Source organism: Natator depressus, chromosome 9 (assembly GCF_965152275.1).
Source record: "Natator depressus isolate rNatDep1 chromosome 9, rNatDep2.hap1, whole genome shotgun sequence".
Classification (NCBI taxonomy): domain Eukaryota; kingdom Metazoa; phylum Chordata; order Testudines; family Cheloniidae; genus Natator; species Natator depressus.
Genome location: NC_134242.1, coordinates 67910660 through 67931317, shown reverse-complemented (window position 1 = coordinate 67931317; position 20658 = coordinate 67910660).

Here is a 20658-nt window from a genome sequence, read left to right as displayed (position 1 = left end):
CACGTAAGAGCCGGAGGGGGGACATGCTGCTGCTTCTGGGAGCTGCTTGAGGTAAGCACCCCCCAGAGCCTGCACCCTGACCCCCTCCCATGCCAAACCCCCCTGTACCACCCCGGATCCCCCTCTCATGCTTCGAACCCCTCGGTCCCACCCCAGAGCACCCTCCTGCACCCCCAACCCCTCATCCTCAGCCCCACCCCAGAGCCCGCACCCCAGCTGGAGCCTCCGCCCGCTCCCCAACCCCCTGCCACAGCCCGGAGCCTCCTCCCACATCCTGAACGCATTTCTGGCCCCACCGCAGAGCCCACACCCCTAGCAGGAGCCCTCACCCCCTCCTACACCACAACCCCCAATTTCTTGAGCATTCATGGCCCACCATACAATTTCCATACCCAGGCAAAAAGTTTGCCCATCCCTGTATTAGTCTTTGAATAGAAAATAAGCAGGCCTGCTTACTTAGGCAGTGTCTCTTGGTGGGATATTCATACCAGCTGCCAGCCCTAAACTAGATCTGGTGGGAAGCATGCACTATACCTGACAAAAGGTACACAAGTCACTCCCAAGTGTGCTGCTCCCCCAGGGCCACGGGAGCCTTCTGCCTCTGCCTCAGCCACTGGCACGGTGTACCTCCACACAACCCTCAAGTTCAGTGTGTGGCTATCAAAACAGAGCTCTATGCTTTTGATTTAAACAACATTCCTTTTATCCAGGACAGGAAACACTGAACATACAAAGAGTGTTTAATAGGCCCCTAGATACAAAGAAAATGGACCTTGGAACTTAGAAACAAGTAATATAAAACATTTCAGACATTATACCTAATCATACCTGTAACTCTAGTCATTTTGAGTCCCAGTTGGAAATCTAAACTTCAGATTAGAGCTGTAAGGGATTTGGAAATTCCTGTACTGTAGCAGGCAAGATCAGAAGTCTAGCCAGAGCCTAATTAAAGTCAATGAAAAAAATTAACAAATGAAAATGAGAGAGAGAGAGAGAAAACAGGACATAAAAGAACAGGGAGAAGAAAAATTAGGTTTTTCTTAATGGCCTTGTGTACTTTCCTGTGATGAGTCACCCAACCCACCACCTGTGGCAATGGGTCAGCGCAGCAATAACACACAGCTCTGTACATAGCTGGCACACACATATGATTATTTTAAAATTAAATTCTGTGTTCACAAAAGGCACCAAACTGATATATGGAGCCAGAGCAGGTGTAGCAGAGACACAGACAGTCCAAGTTTCCCCAACATTGTTTTCCTCAATCTGCCTTAATCCAGTCCAGGAAGGATCACATCTAGATGGGAAAGGTTAGTCCAGTCTGTGTGTTCCCTGCAAAACTTGACTTCTCTGCAGAGACCCCCGAGAAAGGGTCCCAGTTGCAGTGGTGGCTTTGGAAGGTCAACACCTGCTTGCTAGAAATGGGATGGAGACACCACAGCTAAATAATTTCACCCAGGCCACCAACATGCCATCAAATAGCAATGGCTTATTGTCACTACCCACTTTCCATGTTTATTTTAGTTGTTCCTCTGTTCCTGAGCCTCAGACAATGCTCACACACCAGGCTGCCCACTTTCAGATATCGCTTAATTTTTTTTGAACCACTGTCTCTTCTTCATACTTTGTCATCGAGTGAATTAGACAAATGCAGGCACTAACAAGAAACCTTGGTCTGACAGTTTGCCCTTTGGACCTTGCACACATAGTGAATATTACCAATGTAACTCCTATTAGTATTAATGAGTTACATCTGCTCACTGAAGGGAGACAATATCCTATAGCCAGAGGGATGGTGCTGAAGTGATTATACTCATCAATTGTGGGACCCTGATTTCCCACTTCTAAATCCAATGGTTTTGCTTCATCTGCTGCTTTTATATTTTTCTTTCTAAAAGTAAGTGAAAATTGCTCACAAAACAAAAATTGTGACTATTTCACACAATGTTGTTGCTTAAAGTGGGGCTGTAATCAGAAGAGTGACTGTGAAAATGGCACCATAAATAAAACATATAAATAACACCCCATGGTATAACACTTCTGAGTCACATGTACTGAGTTTACTGACAAAACTATATATTTTTCTTCCAGACCACACTTCATAGCCAATATAGTTACCTAACTGCAGCCAGAGATGGTCATGAGTCACAGAGTTCAGATCTATATTTAAATACCTGCAACGTTCAGGGGTGTTTAGACGTGGTGCTTCAGTTCAGCCCACAGTAGAAATGAGACCCTATCCTACTTCTCCAACGATTGGGCTGTTCAGCCTATGGGCTTGGGCTTCTCCACGTGGTTCTGGACTGCTTCACGTGCCAGCCAGTTGAACTGCTGGTGAAGTCTGATTCCAGAATTCTGGAGGGAAATGCAATACTGACAACATATGCAAGCTCTACAAAAATGTCTGTGAACTTTATATCCATCCAAAGTTTCCATCATTATGATACTCCTTCAACCTACTTGACCCTTCCCCACAAAGAAAAACTCTGCATCTCACCTATTTCATATATTAAAAATAAATGCTTGTCTTGCCCATAATATACATCAGGCTCCTCCAGCATGGACTCCTGCACTCCATTGTGGAGCATGCATATGGCGCAAGGGTCCATGCTAGCAGATCACAATGAAAGATTAGTACAATTCTTATTAGAACAACAACGATGCAAGTTCTGAATAGCCAAATGCTCATGCAAGAGTAACACTCCATACTTTTAAAGAGTTTATTGGTTTCAAAAGGAAGGGATAAAGGATGAAAGAACAGAGATTTTTGCAGTTAGACTCTGCTACATGCTTGCTGTTGGACTTCTGGGGAGTTACTGAATGCCTCTGTGCACCATTTGGTCTTTAAAATGGAAATACCTCAAGTGTTAGCAAATGTCCAGAGCCTTGCTTGCAGGATAGCTTGCCAGTGGAGGAGAAATTGGTGATGTGGAGTCTGGGTATACTCTAAAAGTAACATGTTTTATTTAGAGACACACACCAACCCTAGAACAGCAATGGTCAAACAGCATGCACATCAATTATTTTCTCCGGGAATCTCAGCCCAATACCAATGCCAAATACCCAGGGAGCAGTTCTACCTCAAGAATATACTCTAAACAGAGGGCAAGGAAGAGAGCAAATTTGCCTGCTGCTTGCACAGTTCCCTCTACTCGGAACCTTGCATAACAAAACTAAAAATCAGCACAGAGCATGTCTTCCCAACACAGAAAATTTTCTTAAATGCAAAGAGAGAGAGCTTGGAAAACTATAGGTGTGTCTACACTGCAATCAGAGATGTAGAGCTACACAACCTAACTTTGATCTAGCTAGTTCAAATAATCTTAGCAGTGGCAGCAACGACTATATAAGTTCACCCAGGACCTTGGATATGTATTTGAACAGGTTACCTGGGATGCTGTGGCTTCACTGCTATTGTTATTCCAGCTAGGTAGGGTATGTCTACACATGTTGCAGTCACACTTCCAATTACAGCATAGACATATTAGGTAGTACTGTTACACACATGGTGATACCTGACATAACAATACTCATCTACCTCCACAGGCATCTTGGGAAGCTAACTTATCTCATGTAAAATGCTTTGACATCTTAAGGTGAAATGTTCTCTGTATGAGTAAATATAGACTGCCCTTCATGGGCATGTACAAGAGTGATGTGTGTAGATTTAGGGCATTACATAGACCAATGTTTCCCAAACTTGGGACGCTGCTTGTTCAGGAAAAGCCCCTGGCGGGCCGGGCTGGTTTGTTTACCTGCTGTGTCCGCAGGTTCGGCCGATCATGGCTCTCACTGGCCGCGGTTTGCTGTGCTCGGCCAATGGGGGCTGCGGGAAGCAGCAGCCAGTACGTCCCTCAGCCTGCGCCACTTCCAGCAGCCCCCATTGGCTGGGCACAGCACACAAAAGGGAGTAATATACTTACAAAGACCGAGTCACTGGAAATCTGCAGATGCAGATTTTCCTTCTCACACTTATTCATTTGACAATTTTAGAAGTCACGTGAACATTTAGAGCCAACAGATTTTTACTAAAATTTTCAGCATAAAATTTTAAACTGTTCAATTAATGATAAATGAGGCTGTTTGCTGCTACATGAAAATATGATGATAAAACTTTTCGTCAAATTAGTATCCTTATTACAACAAAAAAAGTCTTTATAGCTTAGTAGTGCTAATTCTAATTGTATTAGCTTTGGAATGTGCCTGGGGCTTGATAGCAAAGAAAATATAAACTGGTTGGCAAATTCAGATTTTCCTTCCCACTTCCAAACTGAATGGCTTTGCTTAGCAAACCGGTCTGAACACTATCACTTGCCTTGTAAAAACCAATGGGCCAAGTGATCAAAATGACTTGTAAAAGCATGTAATTCCATCGCATGTGCCTCTTTTTGCACAGATTAATCGTTTGCTAGGGTTTTAGATACAGAACGAGTATTTTGTCTTTTAACTGGCTCATTTTCAGAGATGATTCCACATTTTTACCAATATGTTCTTTGCTGCCCTATGCAGTTTATCTACTGCATAGAAGTGTTTGATCCTGGAGCACTATCATTAAACAAAAACAAAGAAACAAAACAAAAAACAAAAACAGCCTTTGGAAGCACAGCCCAAAGTGGAACAGGCAAAAAACCTGTGACCACCAACACCACACAGAATACAATGCATATCACATCCTTGCTGCTTCAGCTACTTGTTAGGATATAGATATTCAGGCCTGTCTGTAAAGGCCTATACTCTAAGAATTTAGCTGTATTCTTATCACTTGGCTAGTTATAGAGGTATAAAAGAAAGAATCAAAATCACTGTCTGCCGGTGCAAGAGCCTTCTCTTACTGTGACAGTCTGAGGCCCTGTTCTTAGGCTAAGGCCTTTGGCTAAGCAGCGAGGCAGCCATAAGCTGGGAAGTGAATGGTCAGATCCTCACATTCCAACCTAGTCACATTGAAGTAAGGTGCTATTGGGCTGTTAGGAATACAATCCTGTCCTGATAATGCCTATTGCCTCCAGAGAAAGGGAAGTGCCTAGAAGATGTAAAAGGAAACTTAGTTTGATAGCATCCTGTCTGGCAAGAACTCACTTATCAATAGCTGGGATGTGAAATCCTCATTTCCATGTTTGTTCTATCACTGTAGTCCCCATTTCCCTATTGTTTGTCTGTATAATCTCTGTCTGGTTCTGTGATTGTTTCTGTCTGCTGTATAATTAATTTTGCTGGGTGTAAACTAATTAAGGTGGTGGGATATAATTGGTTAAATAATCATGTTACAATATATTAGGATTGGTTAGTTAAATTTCAGTAAAATGATTGGTTAAAGTATAGTTAAGCAGAACTCAAGTTTTACTATATAGTCTGCAGTCAATCAGGAAGTGAACGCGTGGGTCGGTGGGCGGGGGGGGAAATGGCTCTGTGGTGTCACAGCTGGGAAGGGGGACACTAAGGAAGGAAAACTGGAATCATGCTTGCTGGAAGTTCACCCCAATAAACATTGAATTGTTTGCACCTTTGGACTTCGGGTATTGTTGCTCTCTGTTCATTCAAGAAGGAGCAGGGAAGTAAGTGGGTGAAGGAATAAGCCCCCTAACACTACTCATTCATCTTTGTGAGACATTATTGACTAAGTTAACACTCCACATTTCATATAAAATACAGCCTGCAGAGAGAACCTCTGGGATGGTTGAATCGTGAATTCTATGTCAGGTGATAAAGAAAAAGAAATCCCCACTTGATATTGGGATCTGCATAAAGCTGCTGTGTCTCACTTTTAGTCAGCTTTTCGTTAAATAACGGCTAGGAATTAAACTACTATGCTATGAGCATTGTTTGAGTGTTCTACATTATTCAGGACCATGAGCAATCTGAATGAACCCCTGAAATAGCAGAAGTCCAGGAATCTTTGAACTCTGATGATAAAGATATTAGTGTAGCAAGTACAAGCTCATACAAAAAAGAAATAGGGATAAAGATGAAGACATTTCAGCAGGAAACCTTAGGGTTAAGACATCAGTATCTGAGCAGAGAGTATGCGAAGTCAGGCCAGAAAGAAATCACAAATACACTTGTGACATGTTACAGTTTCCACAGAAATCTGAAGTTAAAAGTGATGTACAAATATCATAAAGAGCACATATGATGTATGAGGAACAAATCCCTAAGAAGTCTGTCTCTGCAGCATGATCTTTTTCGCTGTGAGTCAAATTCTATTTGTTCTACCAGGTACAGAACTTTTAAGATGTTGGCGAACGGAGGTACAGACAGAAAGCACTGCCACTTGCACTTTAATTAATATGGCACCTACATAGAAGATCCATTTTAATAGCCAAGTCTGGCTCACACATTGCACAGGGCAGTCCAGAGGCTAAAATTATTATTTTTCCCTAGTGTGTGCACGCATGTGCACGTGCGGCAGGGGGTTGTTTTTTTCTTTAGGACCGTGTTTCTCTAATCTACCTATATTAAAGGAAAATAAAGGGTTTTTTGTTTAGAATTCCAGCTCCTATATTTCTTTGTCTAAGTATTTAGAGTCTGCTGCTTGTGCTGCTACCTCTCCTCTGGAATAAAATAAGGCGCAATCCAGCTTTCTGTTACATCTATCCCTTCAATATGGTTGGCTATGCAAAAGGCATGGTACCTAATGTAATTTTAAAAATAACTGCAGTAATAGCATTCAACCTTTATCCTCTCTCTGCCTCTGGGTCATTTGGTTTTAAACAGCTAATGCATCTTGTAGTATCTCGTTACCAAGTATCATCAAAAACTCATTTTTTCCAGGAAAGCAATACAAGTTATATAAAAACAACTTGCATTGGGAATTGGCTATACCCTGAAGCTATAGTAGATTCCTGAAAATGAATTCACATCACCAAATACAAGTGGTTACCTAAAAATTTCTTGACAGTGGCTGGATGGTCTGACACACACCAAGCCTCTGGATCAGTCTTTGTCAGGATGCCCAGTCTGTTTTTAATAAACTATATAGTGCTATGAACATTCTGTTGAAGAGCCTTTTTCCATCACCTCCAGTCGTATTTGGTAACTCAGTGGGTGTATGGTTTGGAGTAAATACTACTCAACTCCAGCAAAGGCAGCAGAGTTGGACCTTTCAGTGGCAAATTCAAAGCACTAGAATGTTGATGAAAAACAAACCGGACACAGCATCCTGTCTAAGAAGTCCACAGATCCTACAAATGCACAGAAAGATAATGGGAACTACTCTGGTGAGTACGTCTTGCGGAATCAGACTGGTGTAATAACTAGAGTTGGTCAGAAAATGGAAAAAAATCACCAAAAAGTTCAAAAAATTGAAAAAACAAAAACAACTTTCCAAGTTCCAAATGCAACACCTTGGGGGGGGGGGGGGGAACGGGGTTGAAATTATGAGACTTTTTCATTTTCCTCCTTTTTGCCCTCTCTTTGCTAGAGTGCAATAAAATGAATGAGATCAGGGTTTCCGTCCTTCCCTCCTGACCCCTAAAACATCTTCAGTTTTCCTTTTACTACTCTAACTTTATCAAACCTTTTGAAAAGTGGCAAAATTACAGAATTTGTTTCAGAGTATTTGTTTGTTTGTTCATTTTGCCACTCTGTTCAAAGCTGAAGCTTTGGGAAAGCTTGAGTGTCTGTGTATGGGAGAGGAAACCCCAAGCCAAGACATCCATTCTATTGCATTCAGTGGCAAAAAGGGAAAAGAAGGGGACCCCAAAATCTAAAAAGTCATGTTTTGAAAATTTTGTTTTTAATGAAAAACAGAAAAAATCTAAAACCAAAAAGCTTTTTGTGACCATTTTCTGTTTCAGAAAACTCCACTTTTAATTGAAAACAAATTTTGAATGAAACGTTTTGACCAGCTCTAGTCATAACCTAGAAAGAATCCCATTTGACTTTTAGACCCAGACTTTGGAAAAAGAAAAGAAAGACATTCTCAGAAGAAACCTGTTTCAGGTTTTCCACAAGACATGGGACAGGACATTGAAAGCTTTATGAATTCTATGCAGAAATGCAGTCAGATAGTTAAACACTATTCTTTACAGCTGCTATTTGATTTACTGCTGAGTCTTAGTGAATATTAAAGTTCTCAGAAGGCCAAGATATGAAAGAGTAGAAAACGTGGGCTAGTACGATTCAAAATCATCCCACTCACTTACTGTGATATCAGTTGGACAAACATAGGGGATATCTTGGACAATGACTTGAAATGCAGAAAATGATGATGTCTCTAGAAATGCAGGGAAAGATTTTGAGGATGCTAGAATCTGAAATTTATGTTTTGCCTTCATGTTTTCAAACAAGATGGATGGGGTCATATCATGTAGTTAGCTAATACACTAGCTTTTCAACTGTGAAGGGCGAAATCCTGATTCCACTGAAATCAATGGCAAGACTCCAACTGACTTCAGTGGAGCCAGGATTTTACCTTAAAAGTTCATACATGATTTAGGACACAAAGGGAAATTCAGAGAATCTCACTGAGATTTAATTGGCTTCTGACCAAATAAATAAATCCAGCACATTTGTTAACATATGTGCAGACCCAGAACTGAAATAGCAGTAAGGTTTCAGGTAAGGACTGAAGTGAATTGAGAGAGAGATGCCAGAAACCTTGGATTGCGTATGGCACCTCTCTAAGTACCTTTGATTCCAGGCAATTCCCTTGCTCACTCATTTTCATAAATGTCATGTGACCTCAAGAAATGTATGCCATTATAGTGACAGTAGAATTAAATAGTATTTTCCATCTGGCTAGCAAATTTGGATAAAATAGTCACTGACCTTAGTCTTCATTGAAAGCCCCCACCATATTTTTTGTTTTGTATCTGAGGAGCAATGGCAGGCTGACATGGGGAAGCTGTTACCAAACCCATTCTGTAATTTATTTATTCCCAGAATGAAGACTTCTGTTTGCAGGAATCAAAAACACACAAGATCTATTTTTTTCTCAGATACCTCCTTTCTCTCCTCTTTCTTTTTTGATATACATTCTTAGCTTTAAATTCAATCTGCAATGTTGTTTCCTGCACAGCACCCAGAGGTGCTGACTTGGCATATCCCACCAGCCTGAAAGGTATGTCTTCCTCAGAGTGTGGCAGTTAATTACTATTACCATTCCCAGAACTATGCTGACACCACTGATAACTCCAGTGAACAAAGAGGCATGATACAATGCTATTCAATTTGAATTCACTGTTGTTGTTAAACAAAAATAGCCAACTTTAATAGAATACTCATTCTGGACAAGTAACAAGGTGGCAGACTGCGGAATTAAATAACAGACACAAGTAGGAACTCAAAGTGACCTTATACCAACATGAGAAACTTAAAAAGAAGGTTTCTTTCCCTAAAATATGGCCCAGAATCTAACCAGTAAAAAGTCTGAGAGAGGAAAACAAAATAATCTGCATGGATCCAAATCCTCAATCAACTATACCAGTATTTTTATACCAGAAAAAACGATACTACAGGAGATCAAAGAGGATAGCTAAAATCTAATAAAACAGGAATAACAGATGACATTAGCCACCTGTATATAAATTGGGCCCAAGTCAATTGTACATGGAACCAACTTTTAGCGCCCAAGTTTGAAAATGGCCCTATTCTAAAGCTGACCCATATTTGAATGCTGACTCCTCTGCCCTTTCTGCTTTTAGCAGGACCTTATCGAAGCTTATTGGGATTTCACAATTTTGTAGCAACCTGCATGGAATTTGTAGGGAAGATCACAGGCTGCAGAAAAGAAGAGTTTGGAGGAGCAATCAGGAAGTCAGTCTATATGTACATAGCTAGAATGCTAGCTGCAGTTGCAGACCCTCTGTAAATAGTCCTCTTAATAAAGAGCCCAATTAGTTTTTAGAAATAGGGAACCTCTCATGATATTATCCAGTGCACAGCATAGGAAACAAATGTGGATGGAAATCTTGCAATAAAAGAATTCAGCAAGGTACTTCCTGCTTCTGGGATCAGCCAATGCACAACTCACCACAACTTCCCTTTCATCATTTCAGCACCAGTCAGAATATGGAAGTGCAGTACCACACAGAATGTTTTATTCCTTTAGCTTTTCTTGTACATTCTATAGCCCCAGTTGTAGTCTATGCTTAATGGCAGTGTGATGCTCTGTACTTTGCGGTAACACCCAGCACTCCCATGTTCATACTTATAATATGTTTGTGTGGTATCCAATGCAAAGTTTGTCATGTTGGTTGTCTTTGGAAGGCTCATGATGCACTGAGCATTGTTGTTATAGTGATGTTATAGTAATTGCTGTTACACTAATGCTATAGTAATATTATAGATTCTAATTTCATGTATACAGTTATGAGGCTGAAAATGTGTCCTCATGGCTTAAAACAGGCCCATGCAAAACTCTTCAAGAGCAGAGGGGCAATTCACACCTCATCAGGGTATGTATGGGACAAGCCCAGCCCAGCCTCACAGGAACAAAAGACACTGGCCTAGGCAGCAACAAAGGATCTGTTAGACTCTCAAGTGAGTCACCCCCCTTCCTTTGGTCAGTTTGGGACTGCGATGAGGTAATGCTCACCTGACTCTGAAGGTGGGTAGGCAAAGCCAAGAGGGAAGAAAGAACATGATAAAAGGCAGAGATGTTTGCCATGCTCTACCTCTCCCTTCCACCCCCCATCTGCAGACACCACACCAAGCGACTGAAGCACTTATCAAAGGGGAGAGCCTGGCTAAAGAGCAATCAGCCAGTCCGTGGTGAGAAGAATCTAAATTTGTAAGGGAATTGAAAGTGTTAAGCTCAGCTTAGATATGTTTTGCTTTTATTTCATTTGACCAAATCTGACTTCTTATGCTTTGACTTATATTCACTTAAAATCTATCTTTGTAGTTAATACATTTGTTTGTTTATTCTACCTGAAGCAATGCGTTTAGTTTGAAGGGTGTCAGGGGGGAGGGATAGCTCAGTGGTTTGAGCATTGGCCTGCTAAACCCAGGGTTGTGAGTTCAATCCTTGAGGGGGCCATTTAGGGATCTGGGGCAAAAATTGGGGATTGGTCCTGCTTTGAGCAGGGGGTTGGACTTCCAACCTGATATTCTATGATTCCCCTTGGGATAATAAGCCTGGTGCATATCAATTTATTTGTTAAACTGACAAACTCATAAGCTTGCAGTGCCCAGTGGGCATAACTGGACACTGCAAGATGGAGGTTCCTAGGGCTGTGTCTGAGACCGGAGATATTGGCTAGTGTCATTCGGTTGTACAATCCAAGTACTGGTAGCTGGGAGCAGTTCACATGCCAGAAGCTGTGCGTGAACAGCCCAGGAGTGAGGGTTCTCACAGCAGATCAGGGTAAGGCTGGCTCCCAGAGCCGAGGATTGGAGTGACCTAGCAGATCGCCAGACAGATAACACCAGAGGGGAATGTCATAGGCAGCAATTGCAAGAACAGACTGTTTCACAGATCACGTTGTTCCTAAATCCAGACTGGGGAGAAAAAATGCCTACCATTGTCAGGTAAAAGAACTCTTTATTAAGGCAAAGGAATCAAAACCAAAGACCAGCTTCTCAGATTTAGGGAAAAGTTAGGAGGACAGAATGCAGTAGTAAAGTAGAGAAGGAAGAGAAGCATAGTTCATACTTCTCTGACATGATATACCCACATGCACACATACCAGAGAGAGGTTCATAGTGCACGGGTTATTGTATTAAATAGTAACAGCTCCAGGGTTTGGTGAATGGAAAGTTCTATCTAGATACTTATATGGTCCCCTCTTACTGTAGTTTTTTGCTCACATCCACATCTTTGATATATTTTTTCTCACAACACCCCTTTGAGGTAAGGAGATAATGTTATATCCTTTCACAGGTGAGGAATTGAGACACAGACACTAAGGGCTCATCTACATGAGGGTTTAGTTTGCAGCAAGCTAGGGTGTGAATCTACCTTGCACTAGCCTGCTGCAAACTAACTGTCCATGTGGACCCTGCTGACGTGCATTAACAATTCAGTAATGTACTCTGATCTAGTCCTCTTTGAAATAAGACTAGATCAAAGTCCACTAACAAACTGTTAATGTGCATCAGCAGGGTCCACATGGACAATCTGCAGCAGGCAAGTGCAGGATAGATTCACACCCCAGCTTACTTCATATACAAGCCCTAAGTAATCATATGGAGTCTGTGGTGGAGCAGGGAATTTAATCTTGGTCTTCCAATTCTCAGCCTACTGTGCTAGCCTCTGATCTGAGAGCCCTTCCTATTATAATCTGAGAGAGCTTGAGGCTTTATCTATACCGCATTTCTCCCCTAAAATTTCCCACCTTTGCTACCACTAGTTCAGCTCCACTGGTGGTAGAAGCTCTGATATAGACAAAGCCCTCACAACTGCTAACATTTTAACAACTACATCATTTTGATGAGTTCTGAGCAGGTTTAGATGACCTGGTGGCTAAAACCCTAGCAGCCAGTTAGAGGTCTAGAGGTCTAGGCACTAGTGCTACATGGTCGGAAAAAAATGAGAGCTGCTGGGTGCTCAACACTTTTGAATGTCAGGCCACTTACTTAGGCCATGGCCAGATATGATGAATCTGCCTGGATTCCCTTGTTTGTGTATCTTGGAAAGCATGTAGAAGGCCCCTGAGGTGGGTTCCTAGGGAATGAGGTTGTAGAGTTTTTATTTTGGAGTTGTTTGGGGAAGGATTATGTGATATTCTTAAATTCCTATATGAATTGTGGTGTGGCATCATCTTTTAGTTCTTTATAGTAGGTGGTGTTGGAGAGTTGTCATTTGGCCTCGTTAATGCAGTCATCATGGTTGAGGACTACTGTGGCACCCCCTTTATCTCCTAGTTTGATCACTATTTGGTGGTTGGATTTCAGGGACTTTATAGCTATCCTCTCAATGGTGGTGAGATTGTGGCGGATGTGTTGTTTATTGAGGATTTGTCTATTTATTTCCTGAAGCAATCAATGTCATAATGAAGCGCGTGGTGTGTTCAGAAATAAATGCACAGCATTCTGGGCAGACATGTCATGGTTCAATGTTCTGCTGGTAGTGTCTGTGCACTCTTGGATTTTTTTCTACTGTGCATTGTGGGACACCTATCAGAAGCCCCTGGAATGCTTTAAAAAAATCCCACAATTTCTCTCCTTTCATTACATCATTCATCTGGCTTTTGCAAGCCCAGTGCCATTTTCCAACCACTGTCAGGTAGCATGGCAGTACTCTGCTGAGCACTGTGATTCTGATGGACATTAATACGAACAAGCTGATGCACTTGTGCAATAACTTGAGAGGCAGGGCAATATTGTCATCTGAGGAGGATGAGAAAGATGAAATTGAGCAGTCATTTTTGCATGAGCTTTTCCTGGAGCAGCTTCAGGTGAGCTGACACTTCTGGGATGAGCTAGCTAGTGCTGACGGGTGGGACAGGAAAGCACTGTAGACCTGGGATGAACAGCAGTGGCAGCAGTACTCCAGGATGTCAAATGCCATTTTTCTAAAACCTGTATGCTGCAGCATGATATCACCTATGTGAGAGCTCTGATCAGTGTGAAGAAGCATGTGGCAATTTGTAATTTGAAAGCTTGCCTCCATTAAATACTACCAGTTAGTACCTAACCAGTTTGGTGTTAGTAGATCAACTGTCAGGGCTGTTGTCATGGAGGTGGACACTGCTATCTAGAAGTTGCTGTCATCTGGGTCCTACGGCTTGGCAATACACAGGAAGTTATTGATGAATTTGCATGTTTGGGGTTCCCAGTTTGTATTGGGGTCATTGATGGTACCAATATGCCTATTCTTTGCCCCTGACACCAGACCTTGAAGTTCATCAACAGAAAGGAATATTTCTCCATGGTGCTTCAAGGTCTGGTGGATCACCGAGGAAGGTTCTCCAGTATTAATGTGGGGTCATCTGGAAAGGCCCATGATGACAGAATCTCTACTAACTGTGCAATTTTTTGCAGTGAGAACTGGAACTTTTGCTCCCAGAATGACTATGTATCCAGACTGAGAGGATAGATAAGGTCAAATGTAGACATAGGGAGTGGGTAATGCTGGAAAAATGACTGACATCTGTCAAATGTCAGTAAAGATTAATCATAACAATGGATGCAAATTATTTAAAATATGCATAATAATTAATATGGAAAACAATACTATAAAGCAGGTAATAAATGTTTGGGTACACAGTGATTGTATGTGACAAGGTATCACTATAACTACTTTCCTTCCAAATTGCCACTTGTAAATGATCAATTGTTTTTCATTTTTTAAATAGCAGATCCTCCTATTTCTAAGGTGTCTCCAGTTTTAAAATTGCCCCTAACTTCATATCTCTTTTCTTCATTATGGAAAGATTGTATGAAGTGTCATTGTAGCTGTGTCAGTCCCAGGATTTTAGAGAGACAAGGTGGGTGAGGTGATATCTTTTATTTGATCTTTCTGTTGATGAGATAGACAGGCTTTCAAGCTTACGCAACTCTTCTTCAGCTTTGGCAAACGTACACAGAGTTTCACAGCTAAATACAAGGTGGAACAGATTGTTTAGCAAAAGTAGTAAATATGTTTTTCAAGGGATCATTCAAGAAGAAGTGGCAACTGGGGGGCATGGGTTGTTAGTGGCTTATAGATGGTTGTAATAAGCCATAAATCCAGTGTGTCTTTTCATTCCATGATTTTTAGGGTCTAGCTAAATTATGAATTTGAGCTCCCGGGTTCATCTTTTGAACGTGTTGTGCAGGTTTTCTTTGAGGATGAGGACTGATAGGTCAGATATAGAGTGATTGCTTTCTGAAAAGTTTTCACCCAATTTTCAGCTTCTATGGACAATGAGGTAACACCTTTCCTAACAGAATACTTTGCTACATCTGATTACGTACTTGAAACTACAATGCAAAGATCTTATTGCCAACAATGGAAAAAAGTGATAGGTTCTCACCATGAATATGATACTGCAAACTATACTGGATTTCACTAGAACAAATGTGATTTGATTCTACTTGATTTGATTTCTGGCATATTACCAGACACAAGTCTTCGATAAAGAGATTGCAATTAATAAATATTATCATCACTTCTGACTGGTCAAAAATAGTTTGGACTACTGGAGTGGACTGTTTCATCACTGGGAAAGCTAAGTGATCACTGATACAGAATACTGTATTCGTATTCTATTTTAGTTACAGGTAACCACACTCTTCAACAGCAATTATTATGGTAAAAGCTGCCGCAAAGTTTTACGAGGTGTTGCTTCGCTGTGAGAATCCCAAACCCTTTACTCAGGCAACATTGCCATTAATTTCAACAGGAGTTGTGCTTGAATAATGGATGCAAGATTCGGCCCTGTAATACACAGTTACATAGAATCTTCCATTCGTGGGTCTCAAAATGCCTAATAAATATTAAGTCATTAAGCCTCAAACACTTTTGTCAGGATTTCAGGTATTTGAGCACACCCATTTTCCTAACTGGTTAATGGAGATGCAGAAAAGTTAATGATAAAATGTTCATATATGGGTTTCTGCAATTCAGGGACTTAAATCCACATTGATTTCCAAAGCTGCAAAGGCTTCGAAAGGGGTCAAGTGCCCACAAAAGCTGTGAGTGCTTTTGGAAATCAGGTCTTTTATTTAGATAGCTAAAGATGGATTTAGCTGCGTATCGTAAGACATCCAAGTCTGAAAAATTTGGCATACGTGACTTGACCAAGTTTGCACAGTAAGAAAGTCGTGAAGCCTGCAATAGAATCTGCCTCCCAGGCAGCAGCTTTAATTGCTAGAAGATACTACCTCTCAAACCTAATAGGACCACAGTCTGCAAATTAAGTCAACTACAGTGGTCCTTGTGAAAAAGTGAATATTTACCGAAAGTTACTACACCATGATATGTTGTAGTAATGTTGTAACCATGTTGTCCCAGGGTATTAGAGAGATGAGGTGGTTGAGGTAATATCTTTCGTAAGATCAACTTCTCCTGGTGAGAGAGATAAGCTGTTGAGCGTACACACCACTCTTCTTTAGGTCTTCAGAGGTCTTCCTCAGGACTTGAAGAAGAGCTCTCTGTAAGATTGAAAGCTCTCTGTAAGATTGAAAGCTTGTCTGCATGTATGCATCCGATGAAGTGAGCTGTAGCTCACGAAAGCTTATGCTCAAATAAATTGGTTAGTCTCTAAGGTGCCACAAGTCCTCCTTTTCTTTTTGCGAATACAGACTAACACAGCTGTTACTCTGAAACCACTTGTTCAGGGAAAGCCTCTGGTGGGCTGGGCTGGTTTGTTTACCTGCCGCATCCACAGGTTCAGCCGATCGCGGCTCCCACTGGCTGCGGTTCACTGTTCCAGGACAATGGGGGCTGCGGGAAGCGGTGGCAAGTACATCCCTCGGCCCGCACCGTTTCCTTCAGCTCCCATTGGCCGGGCACAGCGAACCACGGCCAGTGGGAGCCGCGATCGGCCGAACCTGTGGATGCGGCAGGTAAACAAACTGGCTTGGCCCGCCAGGGGCTTTCTCTGAACAAGCGGCATCCCAAATTTGGGAAGCACTGCTCTATAGAATATGCAATAACTACTAAATCTCAAAATCTATGCTATACCTGTTGAAATTTAATAGCACTCCCTTTTTTGAGGATTGGCTGAGTTATAGTACCTCTGCCACATTTTGAGCGTTCAATGATGAGCTGTTTGTCTTAAAATCAAACAAAATCTCTGACAAAAAGCTTCTAAAAGTTTTCTTCTATTTTTTCATAGTTTTAAAAATATAAGCAAAAATAATATAATGTGATTTCAAGCTGTTTTTATGCTTCTTATTTTTATGCTTCTTATTCCTTAGTATGTACGACAAAATCTAGTGTTAAAAAAAAAAAAAAAGGAACAAGATCTGATGTGTAACTGAAGACATAAATCACCTGACAGTGGCTGCTATGCTTGTCATGATGTCCTTACCTTTTCTGGATATGTGCGTGTAAATTTGTACATGTATAAGCTGGATATGTGTGTAAAAATCACAATTACCTGTATAATTGTGTGTGTGGAGGGGGTGTTGGTGTGTACGCGCACATGCACGCACACTTGCACTCTATATAACCTGTAGATTTACATCATTTTTTTCCCTTTAAACTTCATTAATCATCCTTGCAAATGGAATGCTTCCCTTGAGTGTCATTTTTATGTTAAAATTATATTATATTTGATTTGAAAGCAACCTAATTAAGGTATGCTTCCTGTAAGCTATTTAAGTCTCACCTCCCGATGGAATCATGGAACATTTAGAAAAATAATGAATTACATCTTATATAATCTTTATTACTACTTTTTAAATGAGTAATATATTCAGTTTTGGTTGAAATAACATAACCCTGAGGAGCAATTTGTTTCCACAAATTAGATTGGCTCCTCACATATGAGATTGTTAAGCATGAAGAAGAAAGTTATTTGGCTCTGTGTGCCCCCTAGGAATAGCTTTTTGTAGAACTGAACTATAAAATGTAGTCTGATTCAAGGTAAAACTGGTTAATAATAAAAAAGATGCAGCAACAGCTTGCTCTAACGTACTAGCCTCTTTTATTTTTTTTCTTCCCACTTCTTTGGTCTTAGATCAGGTGAAGCATATGTATGTAATTGATCTGTAGGGCTCAAAAGTGAAACACAAAAAGATGGAGAGGCCAGTATGCATCTCTGACTTTGTAGCTTCTATGTCGCTTTTTTCCCCCCCCCAGCTTTCAGTTTCTCTTCTAGTTTTACACATCTGTTAACTATTAATAAAGCCAGGGGGATTCTGTCACTTTGTAAAAGAGAGTTGAGTTACTTAGTATTTTTGGAGAAAAGTATGATTATTTCTGTGGGGTAAAGTGATGTTTAGCATGTTCAACATATAGTGCCAATTAAATATTTTATGATGTGATAGTTCCCCTGCAAGAGACTTGAATATTATGCACTGTTTTGTGGAAGAGGGTTTCCAAATGATAACGCTAAAAGATTTTAAAAAATCATTGTGATAATCGTATGGTTCTCAGTTTATCCTCTTTATATAGTTACTGTAAATTAGTAATTATCTTTGTTTTTTGCATTTAGATAGATGTATAGACTTAATTCATGGAGCATTAATAGGTTCAGGAAAGCAAATGTTACTACTAACAGCTAATGGCTCTAGTGAAAGTTACATCCTAAAACACACCAAGATTTATTATAATTTCAGAACGAGGCCACGCAACATCTGCTGTCTGCTCTTTCTTGGTTAAATAGTGTATATTTATATCCTATGTAGTATAAGGCCCTGATCCAGCAAAGTATGTGCTTAACTTTAAATGTGACTAGTACCATTGAAATGAATAGGATTACTTGTGTGTCTAGATAATTTGCTGGATTCGGGCCTTAATGATGAAGCTTATTGTAAAGTTTTTTTTAAAAAATATGTAAATAATGGCACTTTAATCTCCCTTTTTGAGAATTTTAGCTTCATCAGACTAGTTTTTAAAGTTAATTCTCTCCTTTGCCCATAGGTCATTCACATATCATCTAGTTCATGGCCATAAATTTGGGAGGCATTATATATATTAGAATATTATTGTAGTGGAATGTATTATTTTGTGATACAAATAACAGTGGTTTAGACCTGGTGTCACTAAAAGCAGTATACACTTTTATGTAGGTTTTCATCTTTCCTCATAAAACAACTCTTCAGCTTCCCATGAAATGTTTTTGTTACTCTGCTCTAAAATCTCTTGACTTTGACCAAAAAAAATTGATAAAAAGTTGGCCAGAAATAACTGCAGTGTTCCAGGTTTGGTCCTGCCACAGCTGTATAGAGAGATAGACTCTCTGTGTTGTGGTTATGATGTCAATGTATGTATATTGAAAAACCGCATTGGCGATGTTTGTTGATGTAGCACATTGAAAAAATCTGATCTAATGTGTTGTCCACAATCACCTCTAAGCCTCTTCTAGGATCTTTACTTTCCTGGATCCCCACTCCTATTAAATATATGTGCTCGGGATGATTTCCCCAAGTTATATTGCGTTTCACATTGTGTTCATATTGTAATCAAACTAAGCCGTTCTTTATCATTTCTCTAGATTCAGTGTTTTTTGCAATTTGTTTCAATGTTTTCTCTGGAAATACAACACTTAGACCACAAAGCCAATTATAAATCTGAGATGCACCAATGATATTTTCATCCTCCCGACAGACCTAAACTCCCTCATAGATTTTCATGTCAAAAGTATCACCCATCCATCCAACTTTCTCTAGAACATTCCTGCAACGGTATCAACTTCCTGGACACCATGATCAGCTTTAACAATGGAACCCTACAGACAACTACATACAAGAAACACTTACCTCCACAGACCCAGTAATCACCACAGGAACATCAAGAAATCTTATCTACAACAGGTACTCAGATATCATAGAATATGCTCTGAGAAGAAACGTTGGGGTTCACACCTTCACACACTTAAAACTGCCTTCACCAAATAAGGACACTCCACCAGAGAAGTAAAGTACATCATGAAATGGGCCAGCCAAATAACCTGGAAGAACCTGTTTCAATACAGGAAAAAAGAACCCCACCAACCACACACCACAAATTGTCACATACCACCCTCAAAAACCCATAAGGGGTCTCAAACAACCACAACCCATACTTGATGGAGGATCACATCCTGAAAGAACTCTTTCCTGACACCTCTGCTGACCTTCAAACTCCCTACCCTCACTAGGCTCATCATCAGAAGTAAGTGCCCCACAGATCAGGACACATCAACTCAAAGTGGCTCCAGAACATATGCAAAACCTGCAGACATATCTCCACTGCAGTGATAACCAATACCTCCCCACACCACACGTTTCAGGATATATGGGTCCTACACATGCCTATCACAACATGTGGCATAGCTCAATCAGTGCATCAAATGTCCCAGGAGCTACTATGTGGGTGAAACCAGACAATCATTACACTGTCAAAAGAACTTACACAGAAAAATAATAAAAAGCAAGATCACCCTATCACCTGTGTGCAAACACTTTTCACAAAGAGATCACTCCACATCTGATTTACCAGTCCTCTTCCTCAAAGAAAACTTGTACAATGCTTTCGAAAGACAAGCCTGGGAACTTAAATTCATAACTCTGCTAGACTACTAGACACTAAAACCCATGATCTTAAAGACACTGCTTTTATGGCTCATTACAACAGTTTGTAACCTACTAACCTTCCTTTGTCCTATGATTGCTGAGGTGCTAATTGTCCACTTCATTTCATGTGGTTTCTTGCAACATGTGTTAATTCCTTATGCTTAACAATCTGTCCCACCTTGTATTTGGCTGCCTTTTCCAGATCTGAAAAAGAACTCTGTGAAGCTCTAAAGCTTGTCTCTTCCACCAATAGAAGTTGGTCCAGTAAAAGATATTACCTCACCCACCTTGTCTCCTATTTTGGAACAATGCAGTGCAGTGTGGGTGCAATTATCCCTAAGGGTATAATTCTGGATCACTTAACGTGGATAAGCATAACCCAAAACAACTTTCACTTGCAGACAAGTCCTAAGTATTAACCTTCTTCCTCACTATACCAAAGCAAGAATGTAAGAATTCTGGCACAGTAGGGTGATAGGTTATCCCAGGAACTTCATATACAAGATGATGATGATGTTATTTCTACCAACTACTGGGATGGGTGAATTGGGCCTGAAAGATTCTAAACCA